This window comes from Bombus vancouverensis, chromosome 5, assembly GCF_051014615.1.
Source record: "Bombus vancouverensis nearcticus chromosome 5, iyBomVanc1_principal, whole genome shotgun sequence".
Taxonomy (NCBI): domain Eukaryota; kingdom Metazoa; phylum Arthropoda; class Insecta; order Hymenoptera; family Apidae; genus Bombus; species Bombus vancouverensis.
In genome coordinates, this window is record NC_134915.1 from 11,630,101 (window position 1) to 11,654,238 (window position 24,138).

Consider the following 24,138-nt stretch of genomic DNA (forward strand, 5'->3'; position numbering starts at 1 on the left):
TTTACCTGGGCTTGTAACGAAAATTTAAACAACACATTTCAAAGATTTAATTTTTTATGTACACGCTGAAAATTTTATAAAAATCAGTTAAGATTGTTACGAGCTACAAGAGTTAATCTCACTGTCATTATGAAACTTCTCATTATTTAAAAACCCATTTAATACCGAACAAATTCCATGGCAAAATCGTCTAAATGGTGAACGCAGAAAGTAACGTGTTAATCAGCGATACCTTCTGTCTCCGCAAACTGAAACAGCAGTTTCCCAACTTCTTTTTCCCTTGGCCTCTTTTTAACCGTACCTTCCTCATCTTGCTATCTCAACTTGCCACCGAATCTCTCGCCAATTTATCTTCCGGCGAACAAAAATAAGGAATGGTGTCTAGCTAAGAGTTCGACGCAGTGGTGGTCGCGGGAATTCGAGTCTCTGCAGGTAACACAGCGATGAAAGAGGAAGAAGGGGGTGATTATGAAACCTGGTAGGATAGGACAGTCGTTTGTCATCGCTGAATAATCGCGAAGGACTTGGGATGGTTGGCCGACGACACGTTGGGTGGGGGTTGCCAGGTTGAATGTCGGAGGTCGTGGGCGAAGGGAGCCGAAGTCAGGGGCGTTTAAAAGTACAATGGAGACCATTTACCCTCGGCTCTCTCTTGTAACAGCCCGCTCACCCTTCGCGTACCTTTGCTCTGCCAGGAAAGTGGCTAGCGAGGGGTTGGAATCCGGCTCATTGATGCGATCGTGCGCTAGTGTCCGTGTTGAGCTGTGGACTATTTCGCCTGGAGAACGGAAAAGTCGTTCGTCGTTCTTTTCTCCACGCATTTGATACGCTCGTGGCATCTTAATACAATTTTTTCGTGGAAACGTGGATATCACGGTGCACGAGTAACGACGTGTAATAAGCTTCCGGATATATCCTGGTGGAAGTATCGGGTATGATTCACAGGCACGATAGCGCGATCGTTGCATCTTTCGGGGCAATTTGTCACTGTCGCCGATTCACACCGCGGATCGTTACGCCGGCCGCGTAAATACGATCGCGCGTGAGATCACGCGATCCATCGCTTTTGACGCTACGCGGCCGCGTTCTTGCATTTGTCACGGGTAACAAGTTGCCCCGGGAAACGCATTCTGGGAATATTAAATCACGAGCGACCAAGTGAACTGCCACCTCGCGAAAATAAAGATTTTTTACCATAGTATTCGTAGAAAATTTGTATGGCAAATGGAAGAGATTGGATAGATTAGCGGTCATATAGAGTAACTCATTGTGCACAATCATACAGAAATGTATTATTAATTAGTAGAATACTTGCATTTGTAGATGTATAAATGGCGAATGTTTATGCATTTGTAGTGAAATTTACAAAATCAAAATAAAACGTGCGTTACAGTATTTAGTAAATCTCCATTTCACTTTTTTAATCACTTTGATTAAGGTAATATGAATTGACATAAGAATTCGCAGTTTATTAATCGGCTATGGAATATGTCAGAGAATGAAGCTGGATTTTGCAAAGAACAAACAAATTTTTTTCAAACTTTGATCTAAATATTCTGCGAAGGCTGTATGCAAAATAACACGTATCGTGGTTTTATTAGTATCTCACGCTGGTTTTTCCTATTGGTATCTGACGGCAGTATGGAATTCGCGTATCACGTATTCCCGTAAATTGAGATTGATCGTTTGCACGTAGTTTGCTTCGTAACGCGGAATATTGCGGAACGTTTCGTGCACTGTCTCGCGGCTTTGATCATCTTCTCGTTTCGTCGTAAGCTGGTTGGCTTTTGTTCAACTCGGAGAAATCTGATCACCGAGATCGCTTCCAAAATGAGATTCACAGCGGGACAGCTTTGTTCGCTGATTTTCTCAGATGTCGGTTGTTACATTGCAGTGACGAGGGTCGGTTTACGATTCGAATTTCTCGTGCATGGCATCAATAATCATTTCGCCGCACGGCAAGAAGGCGACAGGTCATCCGTTCTAATTACTCAAGACAAGCTGATGGTCAACATCGGCACACGGATGTGTACTCGATCGATGTTACATTCCTGTGAACCGTGAAACGGCTAACTGGAATTATACCTAATGCTTGACTGTTCCAATTTGTAATGCATCGTCTTTACGCTTGATCGCTGAGGAGTGGAATTAGGATTGGCTATGAGTGGCTCTTGCACCTAGAAATGTACGATACAGAGCAGATGCTTCTATGTTTCTAATTATTAAGGATTTACACTCGGAGGACGAAGTTTTACGCTTCGAAGCCTTTCGAACACTCTGCACATACACTGAAGTACTTGGACACTTGCTTATTATTGGCAACATGTATTTTAATTATAAAATTAAAGATAAATGAAACTACAACGACTTTATCCTTCATAATCGTCGTACTTATAATAGTATATTACGAACTGATTCAATGTCTGGTTAATATATCTTTAAAATATATCTTTATCTTCAATATGTTTTTCAAATTCGATATACTAAAAAGCATATCATTGGATCTTCGAAAAATCTCGATCAACGTACGAGACGTTAATTTATTGCCTCAGAACGCAGAAGTTAAAAACCGTTCAATTTCGGAACAAATAGCGATATCGAAAAACGTTTCGCTATGTTTTCAACAATGGAATTTTTATTGGAGAAGCATTCGTGTACGTTCAGACATTGATTGGTCGATGAAAACGTTTCGTGTCATCTTAAATTCTCGACTGTTTCAGTTTCCAGTATGTCAGCGTTTTCAGTGTTGTAAACGCCACTTTAAACGTCCGTTTCAGTGGCGAACCCCTTCCTTTTCATTCTGTCCCTTCTCCATGACCAGAACTGAAAAAACCTTTCCAAAGCGTTTTAGAAGCGCCTTCGCACAAAGCGGAAGGTAAATGAAACAGGGAGAAGAGTTTACTATTTATAATGCCCGGGATGCCGTATTTAGACTGACCTCGATCCTCGTATCTAACAAAACTGGACAGAAATTGCATTTTAGAGCGGTTGTCACTGTCGCATGCACGACGAACAACGACGTTTATTACGATACGATAAATTGTAACTCGACGACATTAGATAGCTTGTTACATTATAGCTTGATTGTAAATTACACCTGGAGTGTGATGTGTATCGATCACATATGAAGCAGTAATTAATGTTCCTAGACCGCTAATGGGTTATTGATTATCGGTCAAAAGGAAAGATCAATGTGTTCCTTTATTTTCGTTAACACATGGACACATTGATAATTATCTTGATGTGTAAGCTAATTTCACAGCGGGCTGTTTATGTCTCGTTAAATCCTAGCTATCTTGGATCTTGATATTTTGACTGATTTTTACGGTTTTACACGCTTCAACGTACGACGAAGCAATCGATCCCATTGAAATATAATGAAATACGAACTTCTTGCGGTGGGAACTACTCTATGCGAGAATTACTATCGCGTGACTGCTCATCGTCTATTTAGATAATGTAACGCGCCGACGTGACTGAAAAATGGAGGCACATCGTCGTCGATACAGTCACGCATGCAATCGTTAAGTATCTTACCTACGATCTCGTTACTTACATCCCATTATTCCATCGAAATTGCGATCTCCTGTTCGAACTAGTGCGTGGAATAAGATTTCGTCGTTCGTTCGTAAGATACTTGAAGCTTGAACATCGAGCGAGTACTTGCTATACTGTCGACAAAATTTCGAAGTCTTTCGAATGTAGCTTTTTATTTCACGTGATGTTATATGATAAAATTTGCCTATTTTCTAATCTGAATTTCGATAGACTCGATTCGATTAATATTATCAGAGCACACAAGGAAAAATCAAGTGTCTCCGTAATTAATAGTTTCATTTATAAAATCACGACACGTAAAGATAAAACGTAGGGACATGTGGAGAAAAAGATCGAAATTACCATCCCAATCAATATTTGATCGTTTGATCATTCAATCTACAATACAGAGAGATGAACAAGAAAGTATTACAAAAATATAGAATCTATACTTCTCATCTGCAATTATAAAGTATTCTGTATTGTATTTATTCCTATATTTACTTGTAATTTCAATTACTGCTACCATTACACGGTGGTCTTATCTTCCGTTGAGTCGCTAATTTTTCAATGAAACCACGTTAGATAACGAATTTCATCTACAATTCTTGGACACGAAATAAAAAGTTGTATTGGCTGCTGGTTCTATTTTATCCGTGTTTACTCCCACAAGCAAATCGAAATGGCGACAACGAGAAACAGCCAAATGTTGTCCTCGATCGCGTCGTTTCTTACGGGCTGTTAGCCCCGATCCAACGACCCATTACCAACATTACGTTATCTCGCCGCGGTTCTGAATGTTATCAGAGCCATTTCTCCCCGCAGCCTCGTCGAACGCCTCCGTTGAGCTATTGCTCTGCGCGGCTGGCAGATAATCTCGGTTGCATGACTGGAGGCTCGTCATAAAGCAGTCGTACACCCACTACGGACACGCACGTTGTCTGGCGTGTAAAATGGGGAAATCGTGACACGGAGGAAGAAACGAAACGCTTGGCCTAGCGGCTAAAGCGCTTCTCTTCGACGAATCATAATGGAGTGGAGGTGTACGGGTGTCATTGGTTGGCTAGCTCGTGGTTGGTATTTCGTCGAACACCCTTGGGATAGATGTAATCTGCCTTGTGTCGCGTTCACGCTGCCGTAAGGTAAGTAAGACCATTCTCGTGTCAATGGACGATGAATTCATCCAGCTGCTTTATCTCGTCGACACGCCCCGTCAGGTATATCCTGCGTACCGGTTACCCTCTTATGATTTACGTTATTCGCTGCTCGCAGATGTCTTTAGTTACTGCGTCGTATCAGCGGTTTTCGTCGCGCTCACCAAGTAGAGACGTTAGCGGTGTCTGATCATTATCAACCGTTACTACTTAAACTGACCGTGGACTTAGAATCTTCAAACGCGTTTAATAATAAAATGCACGAACGATATCAGACTGTATTATGATTAGTGAATTACCAAGTGTATAAATAAATTTAATCACTAAATATAAATTAAATATATAGGTCACTCGTCAATGAAAAATCTAAAGTCGGTTATTTCGTCGAATTTGGTAGTTCTAGTTGATTAAGTGACGATCATGTACGTGTTACATATTATCAGTTACATAACGCATTCATATTAAGTGCATAGTAAGTAGCACCGATGCATTGACAATCGATCATTGTTTGCTTTGGTGCAGTTAAATAGACACTAGCTGTGAATATACCTACGCTAATCTATCATTCGTGCGTTATTCTATTAGATAATCAACCGCCTTAAATCTACCTAAATCTATCTGTCGTCTATCTTAAATGACAAAATTTAATTCCAATTTCCATTACAGCTTTTAATTAACAAACATTTATCACATTTCACCGCCGCTATCTTCGACTTCCATTGCAATGAGACTTGAATAACTGAACGAGTAAATACGAATACAGAGTGTCTTGTTTGATCAGTTGCTCGGCGAAGTATAGAGTTCGATTCGATGTCCGATGTACCGATGCCGATACCATATCGGTAGCCTGTAAACGAGAAATTTTCCAGTCGCGTAGCCCGCTAGTCAAATGATAGGTAGGAAGCGGGCCGCCCACGTATCAAGACTTTTCACGGGGGCAGCGGCTAGGAGTGCCGGCGATATTTGCTGCGTGCTAATATTGGCCTTTGCTATTGGCTGTTTGCCGGTAAATAGGAATTTTCTCCCGACCGTCGGATACTTGGTCAACGTGCACCGGGAACGAGATTCGATGCTGATCGCCCGCGCTTTGAAAAATTGGCTCGTTTCGGTTTGCTCGAAGTCTGCCACTGATGCGGGCTCGCGTTCCTTCAAAATCTTTACTTTTCTATCACTGCTTTAACGCGATTACCTGACCGTGATTTTTCTTCTTTCTTGTTCGGTGTCAAGTGGACAATGAACGATACTTCCTATATAGTCTCATGGAGTTACGTAGACGATTGTCTTATTGTACGAGTCCTTTTACAGGGTACAGGTTTAATCTCGCGTGAAATGTTTATTAATAATTGAAGACACAAGTTCTAGTATACTCTTGAGGCCATAGTTATTAGAATATATACCCATTGCGTTTCTTAAAAGATTGACAAGCTTTATTTAGTATTTTAAACGATAAGATACATATGTCGCGAATAAAATAATAGATTTATGATAAAATAAAAGCAATAAAATAAGAGAATTCAGTTTATACTAAATATCAGATGTTCTAGTAGTTATATCTGTTTGCCTGTGTAACAAGGGATGGCAGAAATGTTGAATCGATACTCCACAATAGCTAACGTCTCTAACCGTGTCGCAAAGCCTGTTCACCGACTAATTCTAATAAATGTAGCCTGTTCTGTTCATAACGATTCTCGCATTATCAGCTGCTTGGCGCTTTCTGTATCACGGTTTAATCTCCGATGTGTTCGCGCACCTTTTCCTTCCATCTGGTATCCCCGTATTCCTTTGCAAGCGTGAGGCTCCTTTTGTTGCATCACAGTTGCACGGCATAATGATTCTTTTCTGAAAGAACTCCGAGAGGTGTCAACGTAGCGTTCGCGGCGCGCATCGATCATTAGAAAGGTACTGGAAACGGTCTCCCTTGTTCGCCAGTGTTTGCACAGCGTGTATCGTCTGCCGGGCCCTTTGTACGCGCTCTTCACGCGACAGACTAGACGGGCAGAAAAAAAGAACACGAAGGAGACTCGTTACGCGGCACGATCGTAGGACACGTGTGCAACGCGGTCACGCGATGCATCCTTCATCCTTCCATGCGTTTGCTCGATGTCTTTGTCTGGCCTATTACCATAATGCTTCCTTGGCTCGCGCTAAAGAGCGAGCAATTTCCTTCTCGACTCCCGAAGACAGTTCCTTTTGAGTACAGCTCCATGGAAATTAATCGTCCGCGTAGGGCAGAGTGATTAACGAGTGTACCACTAGCCTTTGCTATAAATCATTCTTTGACGCTGGAGTAGAAAGACCGCGGTACTGGTCAGGCATCACTTTACCCAGTTTCAGTAGTAGAGATTGAAATTACTCAGACAACTTTCTTAGTAACGTGTCAGAGCGGTAGTATAGCTAGCTTCTAAGAATTACAAATTATTGCGTTATTATCAATGTGTTATTATTCCAGGATTAAGTGGTTTGTTTATAATTTGTTACTCCTGGACTTCGGATTACTGTAAAAAGCTATAGATTCAGATAAAACTTTTAGTTATAAGGAGTTAGATCATTTAAAAAACTACGGGTCAGGATTTTATTGTCAGCCATACACAGTGGCTGTTTATTTCGCGTATTAAATACTTTAAAATTAATTACGAATTGTTGGTAGTAAAAGATCATTCTGCTTTGAAATAATAGTTTCCAATTACGTTTCTTTATATCGATGAAATACAAATAGCAATGATATTCCGTTATTGACGCACAATATATTAACCGAGAAACTCGTAAAGAAATACGAGATATTCTGTCGTAGCCATCGATCGATCATCGTATGACAGTTACAAGACGCGCGTAAGACGTATAACTCGTTGATAAGTAGACATGGACGACCATAACGATGGCGTACTCACAATAATTGGACGCCGGTTGAAGGGACGATGATTATCGTCGGGCCGGAATAGAGCAGCGGTCGTGACTAATCGTGACGTTATTACGATTAGACCCATCCAAGCTATAATTAGACGACGATCACCGGGAATATAGTCTCTGGCTGCGATCACGTGAAACCCGTTCAATCGGTTGACATTCGGTGGTCGCGTGCATTCAGCAAACAATGGTCGAAATACACGGTATGGGGACTGTGTGTAACCGTAGATTCGAGCTGAGAAAGCAACCAGCCCCTTCCACAGGGGTTTCAATCGACGAAACGTGGTCCGAACAGGCTAGCCGACTCCCTCGATTTCTTTCTTTTCTTTTTATTGGTCGTTCAGTCGTTTAAATAAGCCGGACGTCGTGATAAGGATCGCAGGTGAAGTAAAATAAATTACATTCGTAATACCGAGTGGCCAACCCTATTACCGCGGGCTACGAGCCACACTCGCGCCTGTCCGTCTATCCTCTCTCTCTCGCTTTTTTCTTCTATCCTTCCCTTCCTTTCGTTACTCTCCTCTCATCCATACGACGGAAATAACGGAAGCGAAACGAACTCGAAGCTCGCAACGACCAGATATTTTTTCTCAATTTCCGCTGCCCATGACACTGGCCGGAATCTCTTTTGATTTTCAGCAGAACAGGGGCTTTTGCGTTATTGGTTTCCCTTTAAACTAACCACCATCCACCTTTCTCATAGCTTGTTCTCCTCGCCGTATTTAACTAAAAGATGACTTTGCAATTGCGTAGAAAATTCTACATTTGCTTTGTGTTCATTTATCGATCGATTAACTTCACTTCTTCGTCGATGAGTTTCTTACATGGTGGATTTAAAGTATTAAAGGGTCCTGTTTTCAACGTGGATATACTTGGAACTGGTTCGGATTCGTAATTGTAAACGTTAGCACGTATTGTAAGTATTTCCTGGTATTGCAAATTCGCTGAAGTCGGAACATTCGATAAGGATTTGAAGACATATTGCTAGGATTTTATTCGACGTGCAATATGTAAAGCCACTCAAAAATCACAATTGCTCCTGACGTATATCCAAGATATATGAGGTAGCTCTATAGATTCTTCAAGAATGTCTGAGTAACGAGAGTTATCTTGAATGGGAAATTCGGAATTTATATCTCTTATAATTCGATTCTTTAGAATTGCATCTGTATCTTAAAATTGTGAAAAATATTTCCCAAATTGTTACTGCAAAATCGAACTATATCTTGTATATTTCTGTCAGCTTATCCAGGTCATATAATACTACAAACATCAAAACGATGAATTCGTAATTTTTCACAGGAATTTTATAGATTTACATCCTGCGTTACATAGTTTCCCATTCTCCGGTATCAGTTTCACGCTTTAGTCGGAGTTGTAGTATCAATTACTTGGAACATTGAAATATTTCTAAATATTGTTTTATCTACTAATCGCGAAACTACTAACTCGACATTTTTTCTTACGCGAAACTGCCGTCTGAAACATAAACCGCCAAGAGGATGACGGAACAAAATTTAGAAATACAGTTAGGAAGTGTATGCAGTAGCGTACAATGCAGCGAAGCGAATCAATGCTCCAGATCCGTCTTGTAACCTCAATTTCTCCTATCATCGCGAATTTCCCAAATCATGTGTCTCGTCCACGCGAACATCCGCCCTGACATTCTGAATACGTCCTCCCTCATATTCGAAGACGTTGTAGACTGCGAGCGTAATGACAGTAATTATGAGCCGGTGCTAAACGTTCGTTCTATATTCTCACGTGTTGTTTGCCACGGTAAAACAAAGACGTCAGGATGTGTACACAACGAGGCGACGGCTAGTGGAACGTGGCAATAAAGCGGCGGGCGTTACATCGATTACGAGCACGGAACGGAAATTCCCCACGATCGAGCAATAACTCTAAATATCGAGGTATCGACCAGTGGCCCCGTTTCTCTGGATTAGTTGGCCCGTGAATAACGTTCGTCTAACACCACCCGTTATACTGAGTTTTTTTCCCATTCCGGCCACGAAGGATGTTTCCGGTCCCTTTTGCTCGATTTACACCCATGATTCTCGGATATGTTTGCCGAGGATTATGAAGTTGACGTACGAGTCGTTCTCCAGTGATTAAGCGGAGGGATAAGGTGGATTCGGCACGGTTGTTGATGCGTTGTTTGAGGATTCGTGAATCTCTGAAATCTACGCGAACTACATGGAGTTTGAATCGAATTCTCTGTGGGATCGAAGCATATTTCGTGGTTTAGCGTTAGTTTATTTAGTGGTTTGGTTGACAGGTTAGATGTGGTTTTTCAAATTTTTGAAGAAAATATAACTTTATTTTAAAAGGTGAAATCTTCGTTTAAACGTAAAATAAGGAATTATCTGTTTGCGGTCTGTATTATGTGATTTTTAATTTTTACTCGTGGTTTTGTTCTATGTTTTACCGTTTAAACCGTTTAAAAGATACATGTGCTAATCACAAATGCCTTTTATAATTAGCGGTAGAACTGCACATAAGTTACTTTTATCTAAATTAATATCGGAGTTACAAACATTTTTATTCTGCAGAAATATTTTATTAAAGTGGTAATTTAACGCAATTTAAGAACATGATAGATTAAGAGGCTTCTACACTCATTCATTTATATGTCATTCATAACACCAAAGTGCATTTACCATCAAAAATCGTATTATAGTACGTTAGAATTTTTTTCAAATTATGAACGCTATTCTTCGTGAACTTTAACTCTATTCGACGAAGAAGTTACGTAAAGAATTCAGTGCGTCATATGCAACTTTCTTTATCTGATTTTCAAGCATCTGTGAGTATCATGAAGGCTATTTGAGAGCTATTAATCGCGATGCATCGTGATCGTCCGAAATTATTTTCTCAATCGACACGCAATTAGCAAAATTATCGGCACGCTGCCGTGTCAAGTGTTGTTATGCTTTCCAATGTAATGGTACTTATTTAATTGCGTTCGCGTCGTGATACGGCCAGAGCAATTTTTTATTCTCGCGCAAAATCGTTGGCTACCACGGTTTATTTTACGCTTCCCTCGCGCTTTTCAATTTTTCCTCCTTCTCCTTGTCTTTCTTTCGTTAATTTTAACGAGACACCGGTACGTGCTAACGATGCAATATGCATCCAATTACTTTCGCACCTTGCTCCCCGTAATTGTTAATTTCGCTTGTGTTTTCCGCAATTAAATGTTTAAAAGAGAGCCACTGGCTGATTCTTTTTCCCCGCACGATGGAAAATCGATCTGTCCACTGTCTCTGTTGTAACACGTTATTCAAGGTAATTCAGGTAATTCATTCGACTTTAAACCATGTGCTTTCTCCCGTTTTTGTTTCTCAGCTTTTAACAATAATCTACAGATTTATGATGTGTATTTATGATGACTTATACACATACGCTGGCGAAAGTATATGAACATTTGTAAAAACCTTCCGTCAATATTACATATTACGTGTGTTATACGAACCATTCAATCTATGGTCAATATTTGTTAACAACTTTGTAACAAAGCGTTTACACACAGCCAAACATTATAAAACATTCACCCGTCATTTTCATTTCTAAATTGAGTTTCTTCCTTTCAGAAATTTGAAATACTTTGTATAATCGCAACAGTCGATGTCTGTATTTAACAAAAACGTGCGTATATTTCCGTAATCAATGATATTAAGTAGTTCTATTATTACATCAAACAACAAAAGTCGTTGAAAGCTTTCCAGACCGCTAACGTCGTTTGTCACAAATTTCCCAAGATTGAAGTTCCTCGGCGAACTCCAGTGCGAATCTACGACTGCTCTTGACGTGCCTGCCAAAATTGAAGTTGCTCGGTAAATTTGACTTCGCTGTTGACGACGCAGTCGTCATCCGTTTTAATTTTCCCCGTTAATCTCGAGTCGTTCATTCCAAGCAACAAGTACTCGTCGTTGATTCGCGACAGAACATTTCGCCATCCATGTGAATCGTTTAAATTACCAGACACAGTAAAATACCAATAAAACAGACGTAAATTGTTGGAGCTGTATATAGAGTGGCGGAAACGAAGTCGCGTGGTTCGATATTCGGGGCAAACGGTTCTGCAGGTCGTGCAATATTAAGGGGTAGGCCCTTGTCGGTCCGACTGTCGAAATTGAACCGGTCGAATTCATGCGACAACTTTGAACAAAGTTCCGAACGACAACGGGCCTCGCGAACTTTCGATGTTAACCTTCGAAATTCGCAAGCTGGAAAGCTGTCGTTTCTTCGATTCTACGCCTTGTTCCTCCTATGGCCCGCCATTTTTCCCTCTTTCGCATTTTATTCCTGGCGAATGGCAGCCAGTCTGTGCCGCGCTTCCCTCGAAACTGTGTAATTAAAATTTAACAGCACGTTCTCGGAATCGCCGGCCGGAAACGTCCCTTTCGAGCGGCTGGCTTTCAACAAAACGATCCGGAACGGTTTCAGGCGACGTCGTTGATCGTGCACGGAGATCTATCCCTATTAAATATTTCTTTCTGATTTGCATGGCGAAGGTAGACGATCGAATTCTTATATGTACCGTAATTCAATGATGAATTTTAAGAGGCTGTACTGTTTGATTCAGCAAAATTGTCTGGAAGGAAATAGGATTGAAAGATTAGAAGATAAAAGACTTATAAGGTATCTTCAACTCTCAATCGTAATGTGAGACTTTCATGGTCGTAACTAATTAGATTAACGAAGAGAAGAATCGAAGATACTATATGGGATTGTGCATAGAGTGATAGAATAACCGAGATCGACCTCGTGTACGTTAGAGGCTTCATTTTGGCTAAACTGGCTAAAGTAAACGCTTGGCTAAACACCGAAGTTTCTCTTATGCTATTGAGACAAGAAACAGATAGTTAGATTGTGATCTGTTCTAAATTGATACACGTAGTTAGGTTGTGATAGAAATGTTACATAGAAATAATAGTTTCTTTAGGGTGGACAAATCAGAGAAACGTAAGAGTTTCGTTGGATGAATTCACTTTATAGATGTATCGTCGCGATCGTTTTTTTATATCTGCCAAAAATACTTCTGAGTTCGGTAGGAGCAACAGTTTCCATCTTTATGGTATCAAGTGCGACTGTAAATTGACCGAAGTAATAATTTACGTTCGTGTAGTGCATACCGTGGAAACTTCAATTTTCCAAAGTGCCAGACTTTCTTCCAAAAGCGACTTCTAGTTTCGCAGAACAGCACTTCCAAAAATTCTGTAAATGATGAAATCGTTAGACCGGTACGCTCTACAAAGCCACTTTCATTCCGGCGAAACTCCTGACGCACGCGAAAAGTATACGTTGGCCAGCAGCGAGAGAGCCAGGCTACAAAACGAACGTTCCCTTTGTCGGCGCGATGGCAGATGCAGGGAAAAAAGGTCGTTCCAGAAATAAACACGAAACGCAATGGAACTGTAAAACGAAAGCTCGACATTGCCACTACAAAGCGCGTCACCTTGTTATTCCTTTTCTCTTGTCGCGACCCGCGTATAAACGCGAACGATAACGAAGCCAGGTCAGATCGATATCTGAGCGACAGGGTTGGAGATTGGAATTTACCATTCTTTTATCGAGTCGACGAGATACAGAGGGGTGATGGAGAGGAACGAACGGAAACGAGGGTTAGACTGACCCCAAGCAAGGCCAACGAACAACCCTCGAACTTTTACCTGGTGGCAACTTGGAAATCCTTTTATTTGCTCGCTTCGTCGCGGCATTGAACGTACGGGGAGCGTCGATGGTGTCAGGATTAAGTAAGGGCTTCGTCGCTTGCCCCCGCCATTTGGCTAGGCTCGGAAGACACGAAATAAAATCGTAGCACGACGGACAATGATAAAAGGGCTGAGAACGAATCAAAAGAACCAAATTGCTGGTTTTCTTGCTGTACACTCTCGTTCATAAGTATTGGATTACCTGGGTTCTCTTGTATAGGTGAACTACTGCCATTATTAGTAAAATTGTACAAGTTATGAATCATTATGAATTATGATTTAATAGAATGTCTAATATAAATATCGTCGAAAGCTTTGAATAATACGAATATGAAAATTGACTGGGACGATGAATGGAGCCATTGACTAATTAACTCTGTGTATTCAAAAATAGAGAAGCACGAGGATGTCACAGATATCTTACAAGATTTACTTTGGAATTCGCGAATGTTTATATTATCTGCTTATGACAAATAAACCTTTACAAGTAATTCGATTACTTTTTTAAGAAGATCAACGTTAATGTCGCATCTGAAAAAATTTGCAAAACGTGGAATTGATCAGTTTGACTTCTGAGATTCTTATTACAATATCGATTAGCTACGCGAGTTCTTAATGCTTCAAAGAAGGTTTAATAATTTCTCACTGATTAACTGTCAGGTTTATCTTGTTTGTTCCTAAATGTCCTAACACTTCTGCACAGGGCTGTACCTTGGAGTTTCCCTCAACGAACCGGTCACGAGGCAAAGTTCTTTTTACCGCGCTATTAACTTGGCCCTCCCTCAGGAGATCGAAGAGATTCATGTAAAATTCATCCGAAGTTACCGACATTAGTTCTTCGATCATAGCCACGGTTACAGAGGAAATGGACTTTTATGAAATTTATTCTTTCGCGGTCGGAACGTACGTAATTTTCATTGGAGCATCCCCTTTTCTTTTAATTTCGAAGCAATTCCTCGTTTAATTCCTCGACCAACACTTTTTCCGCATTAGCCGGATTTTTTTGAACGGCTACGCGTTTTTTTTTTTCAAAGTGACACGCGCGAATCACCTCGCTGATCGTTTTTTCCTCTTGTTCTCTGTTGCAGATTGCATGGCCTGAGGACTCCACAGAGGAAGCGAGAGCCGAGCGTCGCGATGGGGTGAAAAGGTTAGTCCGACCACTTAAAACTTCTCTATCCGAGTATTTACCGCGTTACACGCGGTTAAATGTCTCGCGTGCGGATGCTCGCGTTCTTTCACGACGCTCCACGTTGCGACAGCTTCCCTCGTTTCAATGCTTTTTCTTCGGGAATATCTTCCCGCGTGGATTAAGTGTATATTTAGAATTACTCGCGAGGAACGTAGGAAATGGCATCTTTATGCCGTGGAAATGAATGGATTTAAAACGTTCCTAGCGCCCTTGCAGTTTTTACTATAATACCAGAATGAAGTATTTTCACTAAAAAATGCATCTATAATTTATATTCTTCAAGTATGGACCAGGTTTATGTTGACAAACCTTTCACGATTCTCAATTGTCTACATTTTTTTCACAAATATTCATCATTCCTAATATTCTGATCTTAAATCAGCAGGAATATTTGCAATAATCAATGAGTAACGTCATTGTCTCATCGCTAAATTTTAATCGCTTAAGGTCGAATTTTTGTTGTTGCAAAAAATTATTCTTTATCGAAACATGTATTTTTTTCATGTTTCACGATGAAGTAAAATTAGGACCATTTTTACAAAAAACAAATACATTCATCGTTCAGTTAGTAAATAACGGGATACGGCAATTTAAAAGCATCGAAGTTAATAATTAATAATATACTTGTTTAACATTAGGTTTAATTATCCACGCAAAGAAATTGTGTTCGATAGAAACAAATTGTATGTATCGTGAATTTTGAAACGTAGGAACGGATCAGATTACAAGTTTGAAAGCATAGAAATAAATCCTATTACAAACTTCAAAATATACAGGGTGGTTGGTAACTGGAGACTAGACTAACTAGAATAGAATAAAATAGTAACTAGAATAAAAATTTTTTTTTATTTTTTTTTAAATTTTTCCATCGAGACAACGATCTACAGTGAGATCCGTTATAACGTACCGGACGCGTACCGAGCGAAAATTCAAAGTCGATTTTCTCGAAAACAAAGCCTCAAAGGAAAAACTTTTATTCTATATTTTCTTTTTTCGCGTAGAATCATCTCCTTTCCGCTTGTACCACCAGTTACCAACCACCCTGTATAAAAGAAATTAGATTATAAATTTCACGGCACAAAGACACATTATATCAAGAAACAAATTTACCTAATTACAATTTCTACGACGATATCTAAAGAATTTATTTTTTATATAAATCACCCACAGATCTCGGAAGCCACGTGTACAGCTACTTAAACGCATTCGAAATTCCTCGCACGGTTCACGAACAAAGAAACGTTGATGTCGTTGCTGGACCCGCAAACATTTTCTCCATGTTCCCTCTTTGATCCCTTTTCCGTAGGGCTTTGTTAATTTACTCCCTCGTGTTATCCTTTCCGTGTTGTCCGTCACGATAACTCCTTGATCCTCTCTTTGGCCGTGGCCCCTCAGCGCCGGACAGTTTCGTTTCCATCGAGCTGTTCGGGACTGTTTACTGAACCCTCGAGCATACGAGATCCAGGACGGGTTTTCGAAACTTACGGTATGAATGTCTGAAGTGTAACGAAAGGGTGAGGATCGTGCTTTCTCGCGCTGCCAGCCGGGGACAAAGATCGAAACAGAAGCGGACAGTTATTGTTGCTAGAATCGGAGGAAGACGGAAATAATGGTGTTAAAGCGTCGCTGGAACGACGAAAAGTTTCGCTCGAAATTGAGCTTGTAATGTCTCGCTAAACTTCCTTCTTTCGTCGTAAGTCTTGGTTTAGGTGAGAAGAGAAGACAGAACATCGATATTTCAGTTATTCTTCATAGAATAAATTCTCGTTACATTCAAAGAATTTACTTCGATGATCAGTTGTTGAATAATACAGTGAATATGAAAGTTAAGCAAGTTTTGGACGAAAGTAGTACAACTCTGATTAATAACTATTACGCGTATACTTTTGAAGGAAGTGATATTAAACGTCGTTTTCATTATTCATAAGCCCACGAGTTATGGTGTCAAAGTTTCTGGTGAAACAGTCAGTTCATTGGAAGGATGAGCTTTCCACGGGTTTTCTAAGTGTCACTTAGCTAGGAAAAATTTCACGGGCAACAAGTGCCTTGTAGTCTCCTTTAAACGGCGGTTCTTGCCACATCTGCATAATAGGATATCTCACTGCGAGCCGTTGGTCCGAACAAAGAGGCCGGTAATTGCATGATTCATCTTACTTGCATATCAGACCTCCTGGAACGTGTAATAATTTCATACCGGTGCGAGAAAAAAAATGAATTACGTCGTGTCCACGGACAGGAAGGGATCTACGTTACGTTTCTCGTGATAACGTTTTAATTCATATCGTAATATATACTTAAAATACTTTGATAAAATCTCCTCCCGTGCTAAAAGGTTGACCCGTTAGACACACGAAATGAAGAACGCTTCATTTACGATTAATAGTTTCGTTTAAAATATGATACGAATAATTAAACATGTTTTTATGTCGTTTGACATTTCTCACCGATCGTTGCAAGTAATTCCTTTGAACGTTATGGTGTTACAAATAATTTAATCAGAACTAATTCCTTAAATCCTCGCAAACCTTCTAGTTACAGTTCCTCATCGAAGTACCAACAGAATAAACAGCAAGAGTTTACGGCCAGACGCTTGAAGAATACAGTCGAGATCGACCCAATAATCCGATCAGTCTCCACCACGTACTCTGCTATTTCCTCTTTTTAAATCCAATTAACTATTGATCGATAAGAACATCTTAAACACTTGGTATTTCCTCAACGATAGGAGAACAAGCTTGGAAAAGTAAAGGTCGAAAAATCGTTTCACGCTTGACGTCTTAATTCTTTATTCGAGCATCTTGAATTCATAATTGCCCACTGCTACGGATAACGGGCACTGAAACCCACGACACGACGGGGATCCAGCGTTTCTCGTGGGCGATAGCTGACGGAAATTCAGACCTGTTCTCATCCTCCGTAGCCGCGCGAGAATATTTACCCGAGCACAGTGTTCGTCGCTTTCCGCGCTAATAAACCGTTACCCCTGCCAGCGTCGCTAATTACTCGACGAACGAAGCCTTCGAGCTGCCTTCCTTGTCTCTACGCTTACCCTCTTCTTGCAAGACGTTGCAACGTTCTGTCTCTCTTTTTGAATCTCGCGCCGTTTTCAGCTAGCAGCCTCCTTATTTCCGTTTCCTTCTGCAAGAGACCTTAAGATGCTCTTGGTATTTTGTTTCCAAGATTATTTGAGATTACTCGAAGGTTTTATGAAGATTGTATAAGGTCATGTTAAGAGCGTTAAAAGCTAGAGACCATGTTGAGCTCATTTCACGATCCAAGTCAACTGGAAGTCATTTCCAGGAGGATCAAAGTCATTGAAAAGAGTGAGAAAAACGCATCAGGTGCGTATATGTGGTGTTTAAAGCTTATTTAAGATAAATTTGAGGTATTTCTTCAGATAGGTCACGGTTTACTCAAGATATAATCAAATTATCGAAGAACATTGAAGGTTCAGCTTGTGCAAAGTTAATTTTAGGTTATTTGTACATCGTTCAAAGGTATTTTAAGCTATTGTCAAGTTCAGATATTCGAAAATTCAAAGATAAACTCTCGATCGGTTAAAGGTTACTTATAGGAGAAAGAGATTTTATCTCATGGAACATAAAGCTCGTCAAAATCGAATAAAATCAACGATATCAATGATCAGTGAGAAAGTTCTATGTTATCAATTATAGCGTGAGCGTAAAATATTAACGCATTATATCTGATTGTAATCGATTGAGCAACTTAATGAATTATGCCTAACCAAATCGGTCTGTCGTCGGATAATCAAGCGTCTTCGGAATCCGCAATCTCTTTCGGGAGTTATCGCGGGCGAACGAGAAGAACTGGGTCGGAACTTTCGCAGGCAGAGTGCAAGAAGGACGAGAAAACGGAGTTAGTAGGAGAAATAGAAATTAGAGAGTACCGAGGGGCGGAAGACGTTCAACTCGAATAATTAAGGGCAGCGGGAGGCGGTCGGGCACCTTTAATTCGGTACGATGCGCTCGTTAATATTAAATTCAGTCGCCAGCGAAAGAGAAGTCGTACCCTCTCCTTGCTAATTTCCTTTCGCCTTGAACTTATGTATTATGAAGAAGAAGTCGGAGTTCTGAGATACCTGACGCGTTCTTCAACAACCTGAAACTATAAACTATCCTGGCCGTCCGACGAAACTGGCCGGGAGATTTATTAAAAAAATTTCATTGCGTCTTCTTTTAATGGAGAAAGTTCGTTCAAGCTAGATCTGTGTCGAAGAGAAGAAAGCAACGAAGCAAAGAGAATGTTATTCATAAACGGAAATTCTTCGTTCGACAGTTGTAATATCCGATGTACAGTGGCAGGCAAAGAAAGTTTTGAGTTATATTTGTGTTTAGGAATATTAAAAATTGTTGAATTATATTTTCAATAACTTTCTGTATTATCTTCGTTGCATCAGCACTGGTATTTAGTCCTGAAATCATCAAATAATCACAACATCAAAAATTTTGAACCTGGCAACCTAATCTTGAAATAAAACACAGAACATTTCAAAGATAAAAAATCACTGAGAATCGATTAGACTAGCTCGAAATTCTTGGCTCAACGATTATAATATCTAACCGAAATCCAATTTTTGTCAACTTCGACGCTCTATCATCGTACATTCTCGATCTGTAATCTTGCTCATCTTGAAATAAAATACAGGACTTCCAAAGATAAAAACTCATCGACATAAAGATATCTGTCATGTTCAAAATCCTTTCACAAATCGATTCCCGGTGATTTATACAAGTTGAAAATCCCACAGAAAATTTCAAAGTATCCATATCCACTTGTATGAAACTAATACATAGAACTTCCGAAAGTGAGAAATCATAGATAAAAAGATATCTTTGCCGTACACTATATTTCCGTAGCGTATGGTTCCTTTCGACTTGACGAAGATCGAGGTATCCATCGCCCGAGGGTTGGAATCGTCGAAAGTTGAAACGATCGCAACAGTGGCTTCTTCCCTGTCCTGTTTCACAGGATATTCGCGAACATTCTTCTACTTACAAGCATGGGGTCGTTAGTCTCGGATTCCCAGAGGGTTTAATTAAGAGGGCGTGTTGTCGGTAGCTGGTCGTTGATCAATAGCTCAAGGGTTGCCGTCTATCTCTTCAGCTCTCTTTGTCCTTGTCTGTTCGTCGTGCTCTATTTCCGTCCTTGCTCACACGTCCCTGCGCTTCGTCCTTGCCCGTCTTCCTCCCCCCAGTCTTCGATTTCTCCTAGCTCGGACACTAATTCTCGTCGAGCCCTTTGATGTTGTCGTCACCGTCGTCTGCTGGAAGACGCTGTCATCACGTCGTCACGAATACAGTCGACCTATCGCGAGATCACTGACGTCTGTAGCCCTCTTCTTTTCGTGAGAAATTAAACGCCACTCCATCTTCCTTTCGCTTATTTCGACGACATTTGGATGTCTCATTACGGAAGATACAGAGTGCGTTGTGATTGATTGTGCCGTGAATTCTTGTCTTTGGGGTATTACATTAGTCTGATTGAATTCGGTGTGGTACGATGACCATTCTTCCCTAGTCTAATTGGGGTTGGAATTTTGGCATTAACGTAGCTTTTGGAATTGTTGTTATTAAACTATCTTTGGAGGGTTGGAATGCATAGAGGTTATAAAATAGTTAAGTGTAATTAGGTGTATTGAAAATAATTCTAAAGCGTAAAATACAATGCAACACAACATAAATCGAAATTGTTATTCAATAATTAACTTAAACTTAAACGCATATTTTCCTTTATCATTTCCTTCGCTCACTTCGACAAAAATACGAAAATACTCTCAAGACGTATCCATCCACGTTTACTAGAAGTTTTCCATGACTACATCTCTCACGTGCTGAACGTTGGTTTTTACGCAAAACTTCATTTGGATCATACTTTGAGCTCAAGTCTTACATATTTCTCTCACATATTTTTGCATTCAAGATATTCCTCTGTTTAACCATGATATGTTAAAATACACCGTTCTAATTACTAAATGATATGAAACGAATAAAATTGTATTATCTAATCAATCAAATTTACAAATCAAATTTGTAGCATTGCTATCTTCGTTATCGCGAACGCTTGCTCATCTTATAAAAACGTCATCTCGTGTTGGTTCGACGTCGCCTCCTTGAACGCGGACGTTTACGACACGATATTATTGGGAATATCGTGGGGAGACTTCTAGGCAGTCGTTAAGAATAATAAAGCCGCACCGTTCGAAGTACCAGCTCTCTTTCTATCAGTTTTAATGGCAGTTCCTATTGGAGCTGACAGCCTCTGGTCCCGACGTCCTTCACCACCGTCGGCCACTCGAGAGTCCGTTTTAATGGACGCGTCGGCAAACGAATATCCCCTTACGTTCGCTTTATGGAAGTGTGCGGAGGGTGACCGCTTATTATCCCCTGTATTGTAGCCGCAATTTACCTTTGTCCATTGCATTCACTCTTCTCGGTCATCTCTGCACGATAAAAGAGCATACACACTGCGTCTTTCGATTCTTATAAGGAGCGTTTTTATTGCCATCGTCGATTATTTTAATCGTCTTTACGATGTCATGAAGACGTTACTTTAAATTTCATCCACACGTTTAGGGGCGAATTTGGATGATTCGCAATCCTGCGTTTTTTAATTCACGATTATTGTTAATATTTCTTGTTGAAGTGGTTACCACTTCTAAGAAAACTCTACATCTGGTCTTTTTTAGTTTTCTCAAGCACTGAAGCCATCGACAGCGTGTAGACAAAAGACTGCGACGAAGTCAGGCCATAAACAGTAGACAGGCGACGTTGGCTTCGGGGTTTTTCAGTTATTAGGTAACACAGCTAGCGTGCGGATCTGGACCAGCTCAAATTGTATTTTTACTTATTACACTTCTATTTAAATATATTTTCTACCTTACAATTTATCCACGTGTTTTCTCTGTTTACACACCGAATAACCTCAACATTTCTAAAATTTCTTTTCGATACTAGATACCACAGATTTCATGATTATTCGAGATTTCAGTGCAGATTTTTGAGTATCTGACCCACACGATTGTCATTAACATATCTGAAACTGTTTTATTTTTCATGTCTTTACGGAGTATCGCAAATTTCACGATTATTCAAATTTCCAACGCAGTTCTATAAGCACCGACGTCTTTCAATTTGCAATTATCACTGATATTTCTAAAATTCATCGATGTCTTTTCGCTATTTATACGTCACAAAATCCACAATTGATCGGGACTTCATCAGAGGACACACCCGTTCGAACTCATCGGGAATTCGGGTACGTCCGCAGAACGAACGAGCTTGTTTTTCGTCGAGGCAGGGTAGAGATCGATAAACCGTACGGGCATGTAAATCACGGTACGAGCCATTTGCAAAGTTCCGCAGTCGGCGTGTGCTTGTTGTCAAATTAATCGGCAAACTCATACGGTGGCTCAGCAAACCGTGCGTCTCCTCGTGGAAACGTTTCCAGATTGTCCGCCACGAGCTGCCGATCGCAATGTTCTAAACCACTTAACCGCGGGCCGCGGCAGAGCGGTTAGACGAGCATCGAAAACGTAGCCGTGTGCCGCCAACGAAACTCCCGTAGCGCTGCTAAATCCCGGGGACTTCCGGAATTCGCGGTATCACGGTTCATCCCTGAATTCAGGATTAGCACAGAGACTCTGCGTCTATCTCTTCCCCTCTTCCTCCCTTTTCCTGTTTATTCACGAATCAAACGCAAGTTTCCGCAGCAAGAAGAAATGCGCGTTCGTTTGTTACCACAGCCAACGTTAAGTCACACGAAAAGCGAATATCCTGGTTGGATAATTTCTGACTTACTTACCAACCATCGAGCGATAGAACAATGGAATTGGACAGATTAACTTCGGATATAAACTCCGCCGTTTCTGTTTTCCAGCCATGGATTTGTCTTTTGGCGAACGATCTGGTTTCAGTGAAACGGCAACGCGTTTCGCGTTGCGCAACTTGAAATCAAGCGATGATCAGAGGTTCCAAGGAAGAGTTGATGATATACGTGTAGACTATTTACTATGCGACATTTGCCGGAATTGGTATTTTAGCTATAAAACCATTGCTAGATGGTCGCTAATTATCACGGTTTATTGGTGTAGGCGAATTAGACGTGTTAGGAATTAGGGTGGTTCAGGTGTCTTCTTGAACAGGAGGGGAAATCGCTTCCAATACGAACTTCCATATTGGTTAATACATGGAATATTCGATCGAGATTCATTTTCGTGGATTGGTCTCTTATAAACGAGGAATATTTACTCTATCGATTAAAAGTTGTCGATAGGACATGCTCTTATAAGAAATTGTGTTTTTAAGAATACAAGATTTGTTTCAAACTCGACCAATCTAATCGTGACACACGATATTCCATTACAGTGCTGACGAAATTTCAAATGTTTCAAATAACACGGATAATAAATTCACGAGAGGCTTCTGCAAATATTCGATCACCTGTATCCCATATCAAAATCCAGCTTCATATTCTCCAACAATTTTCAATCACCGACGAAACATCCATCATCTTCTTTAAAAAGAACAAACCTCCCAGTCACGATATCAAAGTGCACGCACAAAAGAGCAAGGAAAGTCGGCGTTACAAAGGAACATCGAGGTTCATCGAAGCAACTTGCACGGAGTCATAAATCGAAGTTCCCCTTCGTAGTCGCAGGAACACGAGACTATCGGTACAACAGAAGCGGAGGGAGACTGGCGGGGGAGGGGGTTGGTTCCGTGCACGCAAAACAGTAGTGCACGTTCGTGTACCTCTGAAAGGGGTCGTGCAGAGACGAACAGAAGATAGGGATATTAATCCGCGAGCAACCCGCCACCCGACGAACCCTTTAGACTCTGTTTGTACCGGGTGTCCCGCTAAAACCGAGAGCCACTCGCCGCTTGATTTACGTTCGAAGTCGCCGCGAAGTTCCAGCGAAGCAAGCCACGAGTTTACTAACCTTTTTGGCACGTTCATGGCCTCCTGACTAATTGCGCCGCGCTGCTTGCTAATTTCCACGCTTATCAAGACTGGCACGTTCAACCGTGGGTCTCGCGCGAATCTCGCTACCCACAGTCTCCTTAATAATAAGTAACATCGTTGGTGAAGCGTATTTCCCGCGGTGAACACCTGCTGGATAGGTGTTTTGCCTATGAAGACAACGTCACGCGGTATCGTTTTATGTAGCTTCTTGGTGTCTTGGAAAAGTTCATTCAAGCGTTTGAGATTTCTGAAGCTGTTCAACTGATTAGACGTTTAGGCTGATGACGTAGGTTATAGGTATGGGATTTTTTCTCTTTTTAGAAGATTTCCAGATGATGAAGTTGTTTCGAAAATGCAATTTTCTTGATGATTTTGTATTAATCTGTAATTTGTTATTCGTGTTGATAATCGTTTCCATGTGATAGTTTCTTTATTCGGGGATCCTCTATCTTCGTACATATCGTTCAATTTTTCTCCAGGATACGTTATATCACATTTAGGTTTTTTTAAATTTCCACTTTCGTATTTTGCTCAATTTTAAGAAATGTTACAAAAAAAAAAAAAAAAAAAGAAAAAGAAGTATCGAATCCCAAGTATCTTAAGAGGGTTGAAAAGCCACCCTTAAGACCACGTACTTCTATACCTTTAAATC

The 24,138-nt window shown here is 40.5% G+C and overlaps 1 long non-coding RNA gene across 1 annotated transcript in view; it reads left to right on the forward strand.

Moving 5' to 3' along the window:
* The window catches only part of LOC143302654 (uncharacterized), a 40,490-nt gene extending 19,079 nt beyond the window's left edge, over window positions 1-21,411 (forward strand). Inside the window, exons 2-3 of the long non-coding RNA XR_013058316.1 lie at window positions 14,401-14,462; window positions 21,211-21,411. This is a non-coding gene — a long non-coding RNA (uncharacterized LOC143302654). The remainder of the gene's footprint in view (window positions 1-14,400; window positions 14,463-21,210) is intronic.
* The last annotated feature ends 2,727 nt before the right edge of the window (window positions 21,412-24,138 follow it).